The following is a 7675-nucleotide window of genomic DNA, read 5'->3' as shown; positions in this document are numbered from 1 at the left end:
AAAATACATGTGACTTCAGCATCGTGTAAGAATGTCGATGTTATACGAGGTGCTCAGTTACTATTTTACACTGCTGCTAATTACATTGAGAGAACTCCACAAATTATGCTATAGCTAATGGAAGGAGATACATTCATACACTATCAGAGCTGTACGACAACACAACAGAAAGACAGAAATCCTTCTTCCTACTCCTCCTACTACCTCTTCTGGTTCCAGCCCTACCCCCTGCTGTTCTTTCTCTCCCCTCTTTCCATATCTCTGCTATTAAAACAACTAAATTATTAAAACTATAGTGATAATCAATAATACTCTTTCTTAGAGGGATTGACCGCTTAATAATTGACTAATCTTGAGGGGACCTATGCCCCCAGTGAGTGTGTGTGTGTGTGTGTGTGTGTGTGTGTGTGTGTGTGTGTGTGTGTGTGTGTGTGTGTGTGTGTGTGTGTGTGTGTGTGTGTGTGTGTGTGTGTGTGTGTGTGTGTGTGTGTGTGTGTATGAGCCAATCATCGTTTGCATTTGCGCGTACCTGCATGAGCTCATTGTTACCTCCAATACAGACGAGTCTTATTGAGGAAGATGAGATCTTTCAGGGCCATCGAAGATGAATTTAACCTTCAACTTTCATGTCAGGAAAAGAAAGAAAAGAGCCTTTAATGGATGTAATATAAGCGACTAAGGCATGGGTGCAAAAGAAATACAAACACACATGATACTCCTTTTCTCCACTAACAATTTTCCAACTTTATGGTGAGTGGTGTTTAATCATTAGTGATGTACTTCTGAGAATTGTTACAGGATTTAGTTTTGACTCTATTTCCTGATCAGTCAAAGGTCAGCTTTTGTTGAGGGGTTTTAGTTTTAACATTACATAAATCACCCCATTGACTTTTAATTCATTTGCATTTCTTTGATACAACACATGTAAATTAAAAATCTTACATTTGCTCGTAGGCAGATTTTTAAACAGCATAAGGTCTTAAAAAGGTCAATTTTCAAGTAATAATACCTCCAGCAATGTCACTTTTAAACATTCACTCAGTAGATTGTAAACTATGATTAAGTTCTGGTTGTTATTGTCAGGCTCAGGTATTGTATTTCATGTTCATTAGGACTTGTTGTATTGTACACACGCTGATGTATTGTGCATCCTGTGACTCTGTGCTCTTAACATACTAAAGTGCTCTGAAACCTTTTCAGTCAGGAATTCACTTCTCATCTCATCTCTGCCTCCTGCATCAATAACAGCTCTTCTTTCGAGCGCCGGCTGTCTCAATCCCTAAATTACCTCCTAAATCTTACAGGAGGGTCCACACGACTACTTTTTTAGTTGATGGGATTGGAAACTACCTATTATCCTGACAGACACTCATCCCGCCTCTGGGGTCGTGCAGGAGGTCATACATCCCTACCTTTTGGTGGATTAGAGATGTTTTGATTGACAGGTAGAATGTGAAGACATAGCATTAGCAGAAATGATGACATAGCCTTTGTTGCAAAAAATTCCCTGGTGAAACCCCATAATACACCTTCCTATTTACAGTTACGTCAAATTTCAAGAAGTTGAAATTGTGTTTTTGATTGATCACTAAACTGAGAGATGCTGGTGTTTTAAATAACAAGCCTGTCTGTCACCTAAAATACCTGAACTCCCAACAGTCTCCTTGTTGCTGCTGAACTATCATCTGTTTCCATCCATTAACTCTCCTTTGATAACCACTGCTACCAGTTAAAGAGGGGAAGAGATGTAAACTCCTGCACGAGGATGGAATCTGCAAAGCTGACTTTTTATTACATTATTGTTTGTATTTGATGGTTTTATGGTTAGATGCATACGTACAAGAAAGCATGGTGTCCCTGAAGGCATCACTCTGTCTTTGCTGATATACAAAACTGAAATAACAATCATCATCAGTTTGACACCTATTAAGTATAACAAAACTTTACAGAAGGACCCCAGCCATATATTAAAAATGAGGCAGTGAGTGGAGCCATTGCTTGTGCAACAATACTTTCCAGTCAATCATAATTTGCTTAATTGTGGAATAATCAATGGCTTATAATGATTAACCAGAAGTTTAGTAAAGAAGCTGAAATATGCCAGTCTTTGCACCCCTAAGTTGGACTGTTGACGCACAGATTTGATAGGTTTTTTGTCTTAACTGTCACATGAGGCAACAACAAGAGAAAATACTTTAAGAGTGACGACTGTAGTGTTGGTATTCGTATATCAGGACAACCAACCCATCTCTGATGAAAATCAGGTCATTCATTTTCAATCCCGGGAAATTTGGTGTGTGCTGTGTATATTATCTGTGTATTTTGTCGGGGCGATAGATGTTTTTCATCATTTGCATGTGTTTTGCTTCAGTTGCGTCTTAAGGCTGCTGCTGAGCCCGGTCCCTCATATATGTAGCAGATGTACTTTAACTTCCACATGAATTGCACTCTTGAGACAGAGTGTGTGCCACACTGTCTGTGTCTCTCTGGATCCATCTTCATCACACACTCAGTTTCAGTCTTTTGTTGTTATCTGGTGTATTGTATTGTCTCTACTCCTTTCTTTGTGTTAAGTGTTTCTGTGTGTGTTACACAAACATGTGCACGGTGTGGTTAGTGTATGAAAGTAACAACATTAACTTGAAGGTTATGGCAGTTGACCTTGCTGGCGTCCACCCATTGACGCCCACCCGTCGCGCTGATCTGGGGTCTGACTGCATGCTGACACATGGTCTGTCTTTTACTTAACAACCTCTCCCTACTTGTTTTGACAAAATGCTGACAGACGACTGTAGGTCGTACCTTTTCTGAGGAGCCATTGTACCCCAACCAGGGGTGGATATTAACGGAGTAAATTTACTTAAGTACTGTACTTAAGTACAGATTCTGAGGATTTTTACTTTACTCAAATACTAGAATTCTTTCATACTTATTACTCTTCATACTTATTACTCTTACTCTTATTACTCTTTCATACTTATTACTCCAAGGCAAAGATTTTTGCTCTTACTTGAATTAATTTCTGAGAAGGCTCATGAATACTCGTTACTTTTAGGTTTGCCTGTTGTTGTTTTTTTGTCCCCACCCCCAAAAATGCAATTGGCCACACGCAGTGTTCGTCAAAGAAGGAAACCTATCACAGTACGGGATTCTACGTAAAAGCTGAAATACGTCATCCCCTACCCAATCAGCTCAAAACAAGATCACGGTGGCAATGGCGACTGCCGAAGAAGCCTCCGTTGAATCTGATGAACATGATGAGCCGGAGTTTTATGAGGCGGAGGAAGAAAACCCATGGCCTCATCTTAAAGATATGTTCGAGTTTGTAGAAGTGAAAAAGGACAACGTGGACTCAGACAAGAAAAAGGACATTTTTAAATGCTTATTGTGTTTGCCGAAGAAAAACTGACAAAAGTCACACCTAGAGGCCTCTTGTCACTTAATTTTACAGTACTACAGACTGACAGACTGGCAGACACAGGGCCACAGAGACACACAGACTGGGGGGCAGGGGGAGACACACAGATTGGGTGGGGGGGGGGGGGGTAGACAGACAGACAGGTGGGGGGAGACCGACAGTCTGGGGGAGACAAATATTGTGGTACTGGGATATGTCCTTCCTGTAAACATTGAGTTGTTGAAGGCAGAGATTTAGTTTGTTGTAAAGCAGTGGTTCTCAACCAGTAGTCCACCAGTGTGTCCTTTAGGGGTTCCAGTTGGTCCCCAGTTAAACGAGTTGGTTGGGCCTGTATAGCTCCGTTTGGTCTTGGAAGGGGGGAATTGTTTAATAAAATGTGAAAAGGACATAATTGTCCTCTTTGATGATTCCATTAATTTTATTTCCATTTTTATAGATGTTGGGGAAGGCTTGGTACAGTATAACATAATGGTTCTACAGGCAAGGACATCAGTGCAGGTGGTTTCAAAGAGTTTTCTCTGAAACAAGAGATACAAGGTGCTATATATAAAATTGTAAAATGACAGTCAGGTCCATTCTCACCAAAGATTAAAAAACTAGGAATTTACTCTTACTTCTACTTTAAGTACATTTATAAGCATTTACTCTTGAATACTTAAAAACATTTAAAAGCAAGTACTTTTTTACTCTTACTCAAGTAATGTATTGACTGGGCTACTCTTGTAGCGGAGTAAATTTTGACCAGAAGTATTTGTACTCTTACTCAAGTACTGGGGTCAAGTACTCTGTCCATCTCTGACCCCAACCTTTTCTTCCTTCTGTCTTTCTTTATCCAAATGCATGAATTTGAATTGCTCTGCATATCCTCCCTCTTTTTCATTTCCCCATCTTGAATACTTGGTCTCTCTGCATTTATATCATTATTTTAATAGCTACTAAATTGATTAATTCACTTTCTGTGTGTAAATGAGATAAACTTTTGAAGTGAATTTATTGTGGTTAAGCTTCTTCTACGTTTCTGCATCCACATGGCATCTTTGTGTTATAGTTCATTGCTCTTAAGAGATATAATCTTTTTCCTACTCTTGGTGTAATTGATTGAATTGATTTATTACTTATGAATATGAAATGCTGCTTCAAGGATTCAGAAATGTTTTTCTTTTCTTCTTTTTCTGCAGGAGTACATTTATCTACTAAATGGTAAAGCTATATTAATGGCGGGGTGTGTGAATGTGTGTGTAGAGTGCATCTGTATCACAGCAGTAACTCCAGACTTTTGCCCATGGAGCAATATACACTTCCTATTTCCTGCTTTGTTGGCCAATGATAACTTGATACACCCTGGAGAGATCTGTGCAGTTATCTAGGGGGGAAGTGAAGGAAAAGAATCAAAGGATGAGATGGGAACAAGGTGAAATAGATGCATTGATAAAGTGATGATGCATTTGTGTTGTAAGCAAAAAAAAAAAAATTAGTATATAGAAATAAAGTGATCAGTTCAGGTCCATTGCCCAACTCTGAGGTAAATATACAGACAGGTATCAGCTTCCATATTGTGTCAAAGCCTGAGTCATTATCTCTGTCCAACCACTGACGATACAATGATGTTGGTTATTGTATTCTTTTTAATTGGTTTCAAGTCTGCCTCATTTACATGTACATGCTAAGAGTTTATCTTATTGGAAGAGAGCTGACAACTGAAATGGGTTGAAAAACACCCAAAGAGAGAGACAGAGAGGGAGAGCGATGATAAAGAAGGCTAAAAGGAGGATTGAATGAACAAACAAGTGAATAAGACAGGATCTGAGTAAGTACTTCAATAAAAATCAGTCTTTCAGGTTACTATGGCAACGAGAAGTACAAGCTGGCTCTGCTCCCTACCTAACCAATTATGTGTGCGCGCGTGTGCGCGTGTGTGTGTCTACTATCTAGGGCTATTGATATGCAAAAGAAAAAATGACTCCATGTGAGCTTCTGCAAAAAATGTTTGCAAGACATACAATTTTAACATGGTGTGTTTACACCTGTTATGTGTCCACTGTCACATTAACAACAGTGGCAATTTATACCACACACACACACACACACACACACACAAACACACACGCACAATGTTACTTCACATTAACACTAGTGTGTGTGTTATGAAGAAAAGGTTGAAAAAACCATTCTTGCACTGTAGCTTTGGTAGACTGTTCAAAAAGCTTCGAACCAATAGCTTCAGGTTACTTCACAAGCAGCTTTGTAATACAAAGCACTGTACTAAAATACACCACGATACACAAGAGGATTTTTCTATAAAGGAGTAAACTGTTAGGTGAACTACTAGGGGCACTCCACTAATCTATTGTTCATTTCACAGTAAAGCTCCGTTAAAATCAGGAGGGTTTCAAACAATGCATTCAGTATCCAAGGAGTCGTATTGTGGGAACCGTGGAATTCCTGTTTATGACCTTGAGTGATAAAGGAGGCTCAAAGTCAAAGTATAGCAATTGCCCAAAATCTGTTTCTTCACTGTAACATTTTGCAAATGGATACAAAATTCCAAATATAAAACCATTGTCAGTGTTAAGTTGCTACAGGAAAAGAACAAGGGACAGAGACAAGCTTCTGTGGATCATTTTCTGTTGTTTACATTTTTCAGGATTTTTATTTATGTATTATGGGCACAGACATCTTGTTTTCACCATTAGTCATCCACTGATCTAGCTAAAACACTTGCATTTGTCAGTCTGGTTTGGAGATTAAAACAGTCAAAATCTGGTCTCAAGAGTGGAAACAGGGATTGAAGTCAGGCTTGTACCTGTAAATGGGTTCAGTGTTAATGTCAGCATTTTAAACCTTTCAACCATTTTCAAAACCACTCCCTATAATAACGTGTACCAGTTTATACTGTTTATTAAGGATTTCTAATGTTGAATTACAATGAGATCAAACACATGCATGCACAAGTACGCATGCTTGCACGCACACATGCATACACACACACACACACACACACACAAACACACACACACACACACACACACACACACACACACACACACTTAATGTCTTGTGCAGGTGGAACATGCAGCCTATATGCACAGATCTCTGTTAGGCTGTTTTTTGTGGTCTTGTACCTTTTCTGAGGAGCCATTGTGCCCCACAGTGGGACCACCAGTGAGTTTTAGAGGTATCTAAGTTAGACTTTGGCAGTAATTGGCTACGCTATTAGAGACCCACACAGCCACACTTGGACAACTGAAAAAAGCTCATCAATAGGAGAAGGGAGGCTGGGCATGGTGCCTGTGAGATTGAGGAGATTGATGGAGAGAGATTTCTAATTAAGGGTCTCTGATTAACATGAGAAACATACAGAAATGGTTCAAAATCCTGCAAGGCAGACACACACACACACACACACACACACACACACACACACACACACACACACACACACACACACACACACACACACACACACACACACACACACTCTTTCTATCCTCTGACCACTACACAGTTAACTGGTTGGTATTTGTGGAAATTGGAGGGTGTATGTGTGCAAGTGAGTGGGTGAGGGGTGGGGGTTGGGGTCTTTTGTCTGAAATACTTCGGCTGCTCTGATTGACAGCAGGGACAGGAAGTGAGGGAGTGGGGCTTAAGAGAGGAAAAGAGCTTTTCTTTTTTCGTGGCCGACTTCAGATTAAAATTCTCCTCCACTGCTGCTGATTTTTCTCATCTTCCTCTCCTTTTTTCTTCCACTCCTGCTTTCACCCTATATGACATGTCTTACTTTCTTTTGCTTTTACTTTCACTCTGTCCATGTCTATCCATTTATATTCAGCATGATACAATAGTCCATTTCTTTCACCTTATTTTTGCATTCTTATTTGAACTAGAAGCAAAAGATAAGCTTACTCTGGGCATTTAAGCAGCAGAGGTATGCTGCTAAACAAATGCCACTGACATAAAATGATTCAGTGTCAACTTGAGTTCCATTAGTCCTGAAATAAATCAGCTCAACCCAAACCTAGACAGCGCTCTGTAGAGAAGGTAGTGGTGTTAATACCAGGGGTGGTTTGTCTTTCAGGATAATTGTCATGTTCTCAGGTTCATGTCATGGTTTAAGAAAAAAAAGGAACAAGAAAAACATTGAGGATAGAATAAAAACTCTTTCAGTGATGTACAGAGAAATAAACAACGAAAATCTTGACAATTTGTAAGATTTGAGGATGGGAATAACCAGTAGAATACCAATGATGTCATGAAGCA

This window comes from Antennarius striatus, chromosome 3 (genome assembly GCF_040054535.1).
Source record: "Antennarius striatus isolate MH-2024 chromosome 3, ASM4005453v1, whole genome shotgun sequence".
Classification (NCBI taxonomy): Eukaryota; Metazoa; Chordata; class Actinopteri; order Lophiiformes; family Antennariidae; genus Antennarius; species Antennarius striatus.
Note: the sequence above shows the minus strand (reverse complement) of the source record.